The sequence below is a fragment of the Rana temporaria genome, chromosome 6 (assembly GCF_905171775.1).
Source record: "Rana temporaria chromosome 6, aRanTem1.1, whole genome shotgun sequence".
NCBI lineage: Eukaryota > Metazoa > Chordata > Amphibia > Anura > Ranidae > Rana > Rana temporaria.
Window position 1 is genome coordinate 124149521 of NC_053494.1, and position 13241 is coordinate 124162761.

The following is a 13241-nucleotide window of genomic DNA, read 5'->3' on the forward strand; positions in this document are numbered from 1 at the left end:
AAAAAAAAATGAGCCCTTTTTGGAAAGTAGACAGTTTTCAATTTTTTTTTTAAATGAAGTTGGATTTTTATTTTATTTTTTTACATTTTATTTTTTACATACTGTCAACAGTGCATTAAGGTGTCACCATATGATTGTTGTGGTGGTGATCAGGGACACTGACTGGTGATGGTGATTGTATGTAAAAACAAAAAAAGTATTTTTTTTTTTATTCAAATTTGTAATCCGGATTTCTTTTAAATTATTATTTACACTTTGTTTGCTGTTACAATTATGATCATTGTAACAGCAAAGTTTAATTGTCATGAATGGGTTACATTCACGAAAACTGTTATTACTAGTGATCTGTGATTGGCTACAGCTAATCACATGGTACAAGGTGCTGTGATTGGCCCAGGTACCATGTGATAGCTGTGGGCCCATCACAGCTTACGCAATCACATGATTCCCAGCCGATCGAACCAGCCGGGTACCAGTAACCCCTGTGTGCATGTGGAGAGTGACATCCGGGTACGTCACTTGGCCAGAAGACAGTAAACAGTGAGAAGGGCTCATTCACACCAGGAGAGTTGAGTTGTGTCGATCAGCAATGATCAATCCAGGCTCAATACAAGGACACATAGAAACCAGTTTTCTATATGCCCTGTTCACACCATACATGTCTGTCGATGTGCGTTGAGTAAAAAATCAGCATGTCTGCATTTGTATGTAGCGCAACGTACAAAAACGTATATCAATGCATTGCAGTGTTTCACAATATGCTGTTGTTCATAGAGTTAAATGAAGTATTATTATGTAAAAATATAAAAAAAAATAAGTTTAAAAAAGTAAATGCTGTAACAACGCGTAACTCCTACACAACGCAAACCAACATGCATGCATTACATATGGACCATAATGCACGCCTCCTGGTAGGAACTGGCCCTAAGAATATTTTTACATTTAGCTAAAGATAATTGACAAAGCTTTAAAAGTATTATGACACAAAGCTTTACTATAATATGTCATACCCTTTGTTAAAGATAATCCTATGGAAACGAAAAGATTGCAGAACTATGTTAAAAAAAATTACAAACTATTTAAATAAAATGCTGAAGTACAGTATATCTATCAATGGCAGTACATCATATAATTACTAAATCATAACAAAATTAGAAATATTTAATAAACACTAGGAAAGCTAACATTATCTGACTACTGTATAGCATTTGGCTTAAGTATATAACACTTTGCTAATGACTCGTAAAGAGCTGATGATGAATCCAGGAAGAGTTAACTAAAGTGATGACGAAAGGTCGACACATGGGGATAGTTAATAATGTGCCCCTGGCTTAAGCCTCCCAACTTGTTCAATAGCATCTCATAGCTCAATGAAGCTATTTGTGACAGCCCATAGACTATATTCCATGCTGAATTGAGCTAATAGAGGATTACCTGGCATTTAGTGCATTGATTGTTTATTGAGATCTCCAAGATCCAAAGGGTGGGTGATTCTTCACTGAGCTTTGACGTACAATAAAGGGAGTCCCTGTCACTCCCCCTCCTTAAAAAAAAAAAGAGAGCAACCAAAGGCTTTGTGAAATCGGGATCAGACAGAGATCCAGGGCAGTCAGAGAAGTTTCACCTTCCTGGGAATAAAAGATTTTCTTCTCTAACAAATAGCACAACTGAAAGAGGTAAGATACAACTGTGAGATTGGATTATGACATTAGTGTATAGCATATTAACCTTACAGAGAAGTCTTAGAAAAGGGGGCAAATAGAGAGATAACACATTTTCGGGGACGAGAGGGCACAGGGGTGATAGTATGTGTAGACATAGAAATCACAAAGCAAACATTATCAATTTTAGGCTGAATGAGAAACAGAACACAAGACAAGTAGGGGAACTGACATTCAGCACGCTGGACAGGGACACCGTCTGTTCCAATTAGATTGATCAGCTAAACCTTTTAACTTTGATTCTGATCTGACCAGGATTTCCTAGAAAAAAAAAACAATGTTCTAAAATATATTTTATAATGTTCATGTAGTTTTTATTTTTTCTTGTAGAATTTCAACTGATTGATAAAATCTTAAAGGAATTTTCAGAAAATTTACCTGTACATGTTTATGGCATGCTTTAACTTTTTTAATCATTTACAAGTTATCTTGCTGTATGTATATCAGAAGCAATTAGCTCATTGAAAACATCTATAAATATACTTATATATATATACTTACAAGGAAACCTGTCATAGAAGAGATAGGAAGGCTGCCACTACATCTCTCATTCTGAAATTCTAGTTCCCTGTCTGTCATGTTAACCCTTGCAAGTGACCTGCAACAGGTTCTGACTTTACACAGACTTCACTGGCTGTATGCTTGTTTTGGGTCAGTTACTTAAAGTATTAAAGACAGAAACTGTCAGGCCTCTAGAATTGTTTTTATTTTTTATTTTAAATATGTCACACTTGATGTAAAAAGGTTGCATTACCTGGATATCTGCATAATTACCACAGGAGGGTTTATCTTTTTTTTTAAATGGCAGCACAAAAAGCAATAATGCATGAAGTGTAAGATGCCATAAAAGTCTATTTTACCTCTCCTTTTTTTTAAATCATCCAGATTCAGCCTATCTATAGTAAAACTATTTTATAAATTACATAAGCAGTAACACAATATATGATTTAATTATGTTGCCTTGTATTGACTTACACAGGTGTGAGTTTTTTTTTATATCAAGATTCTCATTGTTATTATTAATATCATTATTTATTGTTATTATGTTATTGTATTGTTGAGTTTCCTCTCTAAAAGTCCACCTATAACATAGTTGTATTACCTGATAATCCTGCCATTAAGGGTTATTTTATACATGTATTGCCTTCTGAAGAGCAATCCACTGTGGGTTACTTTTCAAAGGGAGTGCTGAGGCATTATGTTGCCTCCTCGCTGCCTGTTTTTCTGTACCTCATAAAACCCACTTTGAATGAACAGCCATCGCAGGCATTGCATACAGATGCAACACGACCCTATTCATCTGAATAAGTCACATTTTGCAGGTGGTACTGTCCACTGAATATGACAGGGGGATAATTCTTGCTGCAGTTCAATGAAAAGCATCATGGCACGTGTACATCCATCTGCTGCCTTTTCAGCTTAAGGGTGGACAGTTGGTGGGGCCAACTGGCTAATATGTCTATCAAAATGGCAGCTACAGGGTTGAGACAAACTATTTAACACAGACAGCATTGCCTGCAAAAGTCAGTTTTTATTCATATAGTTGTATGAATAAAGGCATGCTTATCCCCCCCCCCCCCCCAAGTATAGTGTTAATGTAACTGTTTAAAGGTGTTAGCTGAAGTTAGACTTTAATGTATTGGTTTTCCAATACATTAAAGGAAAAATGGAAGTTAGACACAACAGGGCACTAAAAAGGTGATGGCGGAGGGGGGAGGGTGGGAGGGCATGAGGGGAGGGGTGAGAGGGAGGGGACGGGGTGAGAGGGAGGGGAAGGGAAGAAGGAAAAAGAAAAATATATATTATACACAAAAGGCCACACGGTTAATAATAAAAATAAGGTTTTATGGAAATGCAACTAAATGTATTTTAATATATATTTTTGTATAAGATTGTAAGCACAGTGTGTATCATAAGAGCAAAATTCTAAAAATAAAAAGGAATTTAACCACTTCCTGACGGCCGTACGACTATATACGGCCGCAGGGTGGTTGTAAATCTCTGAGCCGCCGTCTTTTTACGGCCTCCGCTCCTCCAGGCCACTAGGCACATGCGTGCACTGCATCACTGAGATGCCGATGCGCCGCCAGGCACCCGTGATCGGCGGTTACAGAGACAAGGACGTGGATCTGTGTGTGTAAACACACAGATCCACGTCCTGTCAGGGAGAGAGGAGACCGATCTGTGTCCCTTGTACATAGGGCCACAGATCGGTCACCTCCCCCAGTCAGTCCCCTTCCCCCACAAACACTATGCAGGGTACACATTTAACCCCTTCCCCACCCCCTAGTGTTAACCCCTTCGATGCCAGTCACATTTATACAGTAATTAGTGCATATTTATAGCATTGATCGCAGTATAAATGTGAATGGTGCTAAAAATGTGTCAAACGTGTCTGATGTGTCCGCCATAATGTCGCAGTTCCAAAAAAATAGAGATCGCCGCCATTACTAGTAAAAAAAAAAAAAAAAAAAATAATAATTCTGTCCCCTATTTTGTAGGCGCTATAACTTTTGCACAAACCAGCCGCTTATTGCGATTTTTTTTTTATTTTTTTACCAAAAATATGTAGAAAAATACGTATCGGCCTAGACTGCTCTTTTTTTGTTTATAGCACAAAAAATAAAAACCGCAGAGGTAATCAAATACCATCAAAAGAAAGCTCTATTTGTGGGAAAAAAAGGACATCAATTTTGTTTGGGAGCCACGTCGCACGACCACGCAATTGTCAGTTAAAGCAACGCAGTGCCGGAAGCTGAAATTTCACCTGGGCAGGAGGGGTGTATATGTGCCCAGTAAGCAAGTGGTTAATTAAAAAAAATGTTTTAGAACCTGCTTTTTCTCGTCGTTTTTCGACGTTTTTCACTTGTGAAAAACAGTCGTGTGTACGCTTTAACGAGGGGAAAAAACGCAGATGCTCAGAAGTAAGTTATGAGACAGGGAAATGAGCAAAAGCAGCCCAAAGGGTGGCGCAATTCCAATGGAACTTCCCCTTTATAGTGCCGTTGTACGTGTTGTATATCACTGTGCTTTGCTCGAGCATTTTTTTTCACGAACGTGTGTATGCAAGGCAGGCTGGAGAGGAATCACGACAAATCACGTCGAGAAAAACTTATTTTTTTTTCATGACATGAATAACGGTCGTGTGTATGCGGCATTAGAAAACAAAAGTAATGCAGTCATCATATCTTGTATTTAGTAAGGGGGTTTGGGGGGTGATTGTGGCATAATTATGACCCTAACAAGGTACCATCCCAAAAGAAACATATATTATATAAGAGAAGGTTGGTGGGACTTTGCATGTACTAGTTAGTATTTAAAAATTAACACATTTTTATTTCGCACAAACATATAGTTATCTTAAAAAGGACAAAACTTGTTGAAGAAAATTTAGGCCATTCTTTCGGATTCTTCTGCCAGGTTAACCATACCTTGGACAACTGAATTGCAACTGTAGATTTTATTCAACAAGTCTTGTCCTTTTTAAGATAACTATATGTTTGTGCAAAATAAAAATGTGTTCATTTTTAAATACTTACTAGTTTTTCCATTTGACCCTACAAGGTACATGCAAAGTCCCACCAACCTTCTCTTATATAAAATATCTTGTATTTAGATACACTTTATTTAGATTTTTTTTAAATTAAAAGTAAGCAGAAAAAGGAATAGTACAATCCTGTTTAGCAGATAAGACTATAAGATTACAAACATCACAGGGTAATCCAAAACACTACACGTATTGTAACAAAAGCAATGGGTAAGATTCACAGAGATCAGTGTATCTCTGTGCGGGTGTAGCGCATCCCATATGCGCTACGCCGACGTAACCTAGAGAGGCAAGTACAGTATTCACAAAGCACTTGCTCCCTAAGTTATGGCGGTGTAGCGTAAATGGGCCGGCATAAGCCCGCCTAATTCAAAGTAGGCTGGTAGTGGGCGTGTTGTATTGTAATGAATCGTGACCCGATGTAAATTAAGCGCCGAACGAACGGCGCATGCTCAGAATCACGTACGACTTACGTAAAGGACGTAAAAATATACGCTTGTTCAGACGTCCATACTTTACATTACTTGCATCTCATATAGCAGGGGTAACTTTGCGCCGGATGTAAGCCTTACGTAAATGGCGTAGCGGGCACAAGTACGTTCGTGAATCTGCGTATCTAGGTCATTTGCATATTCGACGCGTAAATCTACGGAAGCACCCCTTGCAGGCAGCGTAAATATGCACCCAAGATACAACGGCGTACGGCAACTTACGTCGGTCGGCTGAAGCCATATTTCAGGCGTATCTAGTGTTAGGAATCAGGCGCATAGATACGACGGCGCATCTGGACACTTACGCTGTGTATCTGAAGATACGCCAGCGTAAGTGTTCTCTGAATCTGGCCCATTGTATCCAAAACTGCAAGAGTAACAACTGCCCTGGGAAACCCAGCACAGGCTAGCTAACATGAAAATCAATAGAAGTACTGTATGAAGTACTGCAATGCTTTATGACAATCAAAGGAGGCAGTGGTAATGGATTCCCAGAAGAAGGTGTCCTGTAAAGTGAGGAAAAAGGGAGAAAAGAAAAGGTAAGGAAGATTTGGATGGAGACATTCACCCCTGAAGTTCAGAAAAGCTTGTTAGGCATTAATCTGTATTTTTATATATTGGGCCCAGGTATCCCATATCCCCTCAAACTGTTTAACGTTATCATTAAAAATTCTAATGATTTTTTCATGGGTCTTAATCTATGATATCTTCCTCCTTGCCATGTGAGCAACAATAATAATGGTTCCAGGCTCATTTTGGCAACCAGTAGGATAACAAATATTAAACATTCAGAGCTCATAGCGGTTTTATTGATGCATTAAAAAGAGCAATTAGGAGCATTTGTGGAACAGGTTCCCTAGTGATCCTACCCGTCAAAGTAACGATACCATTCCCAAAACCCTGGTCCTGGGACAATCCTAACACACATAATACATAGTCCCTAAAAGATTTCAGCCTCGAAAGCACAATAGTGAGGCTGTTGGGTACATTTTAACAAGGCGACCCAGAATCAAGTACCATCGCATGAGCACTTTCACATTAGCCTCTATCAGAGCAATGTTTGCAATACATGCAAACAAGTGTAGAAAACAGCTGTGCCACAGTTTGAGGTCTATACCATTTAAAAGATCATTATCCCATTCTGCCACGTAGAAGAACCTTATTGGGTAACCAAGTGAAAACCCATAAATTATGGAAATACTACCCCTGACTGTGTACACCAGTTTTCATAGGGCAATATGGTGTAAGCAGCATCTGTTCAGACACTTCTGGTCTGATGGAGTGTAGAGAGTGGGTAATTGACAGAAACCAAAAGTGTTCAGTGGGACGCATTTCTAAACTATTCATACAGTACTGTGAGTGAAAAAATTTCAAATTCTATACAACCCTTTGGCCAACCACCAATATCCACGTTCTGTGGAAATATTGGGTTAATAAAAATATGTGTTAAAAGGCAAAAGGATGATATAAAGTTCTAGTTATATCGTAGCTTTTGCCACAGGGCGAAGGAATGTGTAAGGGTGGGTGCAAGAATAGTTGGCTGTTGTTTGGTTGGGAACCATAATAAATAATCTAACAGGTGACAACGGGTCACTTTTCTTTCCATCTGTACCCAATCATGTTTAAAAGTCCATGAGTAGATCACCAACATTTTCACTAGTTGTGTTGATTGGTAGTACAGCAGGATATTAGGCAGTCCAAACCCTTCCTGTGATGTCCTTTCCAACCACAGTGAGAATTTTAGATTGAAATTTTTCTAGGTCAGAGCAGACAAGGCTTATTGGTAGAGTGAGTGATAAAAATAAAGGAGTTGAAGGAGTAAGGTTACTTTAATAAGTTTATCCTGTCTAGCCAGGAAAGATCATACAAGGACCATTGTTACAGGTCAGCCTTAATGGGGTTGTAAAGGTATTATTTTTTCTCCCTAAATAGCTTCCTTTACTTTAGTGCAATCCTCCTTCACTTACCTCATCATTCGATTTTGCTTTTAAATGTTCTTATTTCTTCTGAGAAATCATCACTTCCTGTTCTTCTGTCTGTAACTCCACACAGTAATGCAACACTTTCTCCCTGGTGTGGAGAAAGCCTCTTGAGGGGGTGAGCAGGAGTGTCAGGATGCCCACTAAGGCCCCGTACACACGACCGAACATGTCTGCTGAAACTGGTCCACGGACCAGTTTCAGCAGACATGTTCGGTCGTGTGTATGGCCGATCGGACAGGATTCCAGCGTACATTTGCCCGCCAGACCGTTTTTGAGCGGACAAATGTTTCTAAACTTGCTTAGAAACATGCTCGCTGGAATCCTGTCCGTCGGACATGTTCGGTCGTCTGTACAGACTTACCGTACATGTCCGAGCGGCCGCCATCCCTCGCATGCGTCGAATGACTTCGACGCATGCGTGGAAGCATTGAGCTTCCAGGGCCGCGCACGTCGCCGCGTCATCGTCGCCGCGACGGCGCGGCCTCGTCACCGCAAAATCTCCGGGCGGGCATGTCCCGCTGAAAGCGGTCCGGCAGACTGTTTTCATCGTACATGTTTGCCCGTGTGTACGAGGCATAACACACAGCTCCTTTCTCTATCTGCAAAGTAGAGAGTGTCCTGACTTGCCTGCTCGCCCCCTCCCCCCTCAAGAGGCTTTCTCCACACCAGGGAGAAAGTGTCACATTACTTGTGTAGTTACAGACAGAAGAACAGGAAGTGAGTATTTCTCAGAAGAAATAAGGACATTTAAAATCGAAAAAATGTTACCTTTACAACCCCTTTAACCTTTTTTAAAGAGGCGGGTAATAAAGCTATAAAGCAGTTCTATAATGGAGGTAAGATGAATTCCAGGATAGGGAATGTGGGTTTATTTTCAAATAAATGGAAAATGTTCTTTGAGGTGATCAAGCATTGCGTTAGGTACTGTCACATCAAGGGCCATGGACTTAGACACATTCATTTGAGTTCCTGATATTGTTCCAAATTCCCAAAGCAATCTCAAATTGTTAGGTGTAGATACCAGCTGGGAAGTCACAAAAAGGAGGAGGTTATCCACAAAAAGGCCACACCTATGGATCTGCGGTCCACAATACACCCCAGGGATTTCTGGATCATCTTGAATTGCAATTGCAAGGGTTTGGATTGCTATCGCAAAAATCAAAGAGGAAAGCAGGCATCCTTGTCTAGTGCCCTACAGGATGGCTATTGGTTGGAAACAATTACCTTGCATCCTTACTTGTGCCTGTGGGGTTGACTAGAAAGCACAAAAAATCCCCAAAAAGTGAGGACTAAAACCCCCAATGTTCAAGTTGTAAAAAAAAATATTGCCATGAAACAGTCAAGTCAAAAGCTTTTGGTAGATCAATAGACAGCAACCAACAGAAACCCTTCTTGAGCCAGGCCCCCCATCCTATCCGGATCTGAGCAAGGAAATAATACTGATTTGATTTGGGCCCTTTCTACATGGTATAAGCCCCACTTGGTCCTTGGTCTTTGATCCGGTCGCATATAGGAACTAATAAAGGATGAAATCCTTTTTGCCAATATTGCTAAAATCGTCAGTATTGATCAGAGAGATCGGCCTGTAATTGCTGAATTCCCAAGGGTCTTCAGACTGCTTAGGAATAACTATAAGGAATACCCGGCCAGATTCACAGACAAATACGTTGCTCCCCCGCGGCGTAACGTATCTGATTTACGTTACACCGCCGCAGGTTTACAGCGTAAGTGCCTGATTCACAAAGCTCTTACCTGTAAACTTGCGGTGGTGTAACGTAAATCCGCTCTGCGCAAGCCGCCTAATTCAAATGGGGCGGGCACCATTTAAATTAGGAGCGTTCCCGCGCCGAACGTTCTGTGCATGCTCCGTGTTAAAATTTCCCAACGTACTTTGCGCGAAATTACGGCACCCAACGTTTTTTTTTTGAACGGCGACGTGCGTTACGACGTTTCGTATTCCCGGACGTCTTACGCAAAAAAAAAATCGAAATTCGACGCGGGAATGACGGCCATACTTTAACATGGCTGATCTAAAGATAAGCAATGTTAAAGCAGGTGTAACTTTGCGACGGGAAAAACCGACTAGCGACGACGTACGAGATTGCGACGAACGCGCGGATCTTCGTGGATCTCCGTAACTAGTCATTTGCATATTCTACGCCGACCGCTATGGAATCGCCACCTAGCGGCCGGCCTAGAATTGCATCCTAAGATCCGACGGTGTAAGTCAATTACACCTGTCGGATCTTAGGGCTATCTATGCGTAACTGATTCTATGAATCAGCCGCATAGTTAGGACGGGCGGATCACAGAGATACGACGGCGTATCAGGAGATACGACGGCGTATCAGGAGATACGCCGTCGTATCTCTTCTGAGAATCTGGCCCACCATATTTAAAGTTGAGTCTAAAATCCCACCTATCCCAGATTGTATTGAAAAATCTGCTTTTTCTAGCATTACATTGACCTCAGTCTCGACATTGACAGTATGCCGATTTTTTTTTTTTTTTTGCTGTACATACCTCGTATAGCTATTTTCTTAGCCGGCTTCCAGGTAATGAATCCCGCGGGAGTGGGCGTTCCTATGCAGCAGTTAGTGATTGACGTGATGACAAAAACTACCCACCCCGTCGCATAAGGAGCGTCACGAGTTGCCGAAAGAAGCCGAACGTCGAGTCGGCGCTGTACGGCGCCTGCGCACCGACGTGCGGCAATGTACCTGAATCCATCTAATGTGGAGCAGACCTGGCTACAGGTCAGCGAGAAGGGTTGATAACCTTGGAAAAATCTTCAATCTACAGAAGCACACTTTAAGACAAACTACCAGTATCTGGTAGGCAAGGGTACCAGAGGAAATGGTGTGGGGGACAAAAGATATACACAGGCTAAAAGAACTTAAGGATAAATACAGATAACTGAAAGGCATACTACCTTAGAATAGATGATAGACCAAAGTCCAAACAACTGCAGAGCAGTGTAGCCACCAGAAAGCAGAGGCTGGAACAAAAAGGTTGTATATACTGTACATAAAACCTGTTGTGCTTTTCCTTTAAACATGTATGAACCAACAAAAGCTCAACAACCAAACAAATGTACCATAACTCAATATATGATGTCTAAATTTTGTATAAATTTACACTGGGGAACAAATCAGTGAATAAAAATGCACTCATATAAGAAATGTCCCACAATCGCAAACAAATATGCCTTTTTATAATACAACTGTGTGACAGTATTGCACTATTGGATTAATTTACTAAAGGCAAATAGACTGTGCACTTTGCAAAGTTGCTCCAGAGCTCAATAAATGAACAGAAGCTCTGCTGACTTCCATCATCCAATCATGTGCAAGCAAAAGTGCTGTTTCTTTTATTTTCCTTGCACGTGATTGGGTATTCTTTGCAAAGTGAAGTTTACCTCATTTACTAATCTCTAGAGCAACTGCACTTTGCAATGTGCACAGTCTATTTTCCTTTAGTAAATCAACCCTTATGAGTCTGTTCTTTTCCTTTCTCTATGGTCCATATGATGTTTTGAGGAGTTGTTATGACTGTCAGAGGGGGTTCTTTTGACAGTTACTATGGATAGTCCTCATGCATTTATGAACTTTATGTTAGAGGACCGATATCTCTGGTAAGAGGTTGGGTTTGGTGTTGGAGCACAGGAGTGACTATGTGTGATTTACATCAGCACTTCTTCACCTGTGGATTGACTTTGTTTCTATTGTTGATTTTTTTCATTTATATTAACATATTTGTTTGCAATTGTGAGACATTATTTTATATAAAGTAGTTACTGATTTGTTCACCAGTATATTATTATTGAGACATTATATATTACGTTATGGTATATTTTGGTTGTTTATTGAACTTTTGTCGGTTCATACGGTATATATTTAACCACTTCAGCCCCGGAAGAATTTTCCCCTCTTCCTTACCAGAGCACTTTTTTCGATTCGGTACTGCGTCGCTTTAACTGACAATTACGGTGTCGTGAGACGTGGCTCCCAAACAAAATTGACGTCCTTTTTTTCCCACAAATAGAGCTTTTTTTTGGTGGTATTTGATCACATCTGCGGTTTCAGTGCTATAAAACTGCACTTATTACTGTATAAATGTGATTGGCAGGGAAGGGGTTAACACTAGGGCGCGCTGAAGGGGTTAATATGTTCCCTACTGAATGATTCTAACTGTAGGGGGAGGGGACTCACAAGGGGGGAGACCGATGTGTGTTCCTCTGTACTGGGAACACACACATCGGTCTCCTCACCTGACAGGACCGTGGATCTGTGTGTTTACACACACAGATCCACAGTCCTGCCGTGATTGCGGGCAATCGCGGGTGCCCGGCGGCCAGCGCGGCCGCCGAGCACATGCACCTGGTTCCGCGCGCCCCCTAGATTGCCGGGAAGCCCAGGACGTCATATGGGAGATCCTTTCTGTGGACATGGTATGAATATGGGCGGTAGGTAAGTGGTTAAAGGGGATGTATATACACTACTCTGTTGTTTTGTATTTGGACAATCACTGAGTTCTGCTTTCTGTATATACAATAAATATGCTACTGTGCAAACATTTAGGTAGGTGTGAAAAATTCTGTAAATGAACCACTTCAATACAGGGCACTTTCGCCCCCTTCCTTCCCAGGCCAATTTTCAGCTTTCAGCGCTCTAACACTTTTAATGACAATTGCACGGTCATGCAACACTGTACCCAAATGAAATTATTATTTTGTTCACACAAATAGAGCTTTCTTTTGGTGGTATTTATTCACGACTTCGTTTTTTATTTTTTGCGATATAAGTGAAAAAAAGAGCTGAAATTTTGAGAAAAAAAAAAACATATTTTATACTTTCTGTTTTAAAAGAAATCCAATAAAATCTAATTTTGTCATAAATTTAAGCCAAAATGTATTCTGCTATATGCCTTTGGTAAAAAAAAAATGGTATATGTGATCACAGGCAGATGTACGCGATCCCCTTCCTTCTGAGGGACATTCCTGAACGTCCACTCCGAAGGAGGAAGCGCCCACCCAGCCATACATGTGCAGTGGTCGGGTGGGAGGTGGTTAGGAATGCTTTCATATCTAGAAGTGACAATAATTAATTTTTGTCAATTAAGAAAATGGAAGGTAAATGAACAGACTCCTATTGAGTCAGTCAGTCAGTCAGTCAGTGTCAGCGGTGGAGTAGGGTGCTTCGGACCTTCCGCTTACGAGCCTGCTCTCACCCAGACCTGGCAGTCAGAAGCTAGGCAGACTCTCCATACCTGCGCTGCACAAGAAACAGCTCCTTGGAACCAGGAACCAGCTCCTTTCTCTCCTCGTGGACTCCTCTTTCCTCCGCAGGTAAGACCCTGCCTCTCAGGGCCTGACATCCTGGGGAACCACTGACGGCCGTCCTTATCAGGGCAGCCGTCACACAGACCCCACACTGCGGCTCTCTGCCCCATCTTTCGCCCGGCATCGCCGCCCGCACGGCCACCCACGTTTGTGGTGGTC

At 41.2% G+C, this 13241-nt stretch overlaps 1 protein-coding gene across 1 annotated transcript in view; it reads left to right on the forward strand.

Annotated features, from left to right (window-relative positions):
* Positions 1-1367: 1367 nt before the first annotated feature.
* The window catches only part of FAM237A (family with sequence similarity 237 member A), a 58977-nt gene continuing 47103 nt past the window's right edge, over positions 1368-13241 (forward strand). The window contains exon 1 of the mRNA XM_040357308.1: positions 1368-1676. The gene's annotated coding sequence lies outside the window, so the exon portion shown is untranslated. The remainder of the gene's footprint in view (positions 1677-13241) is intronic.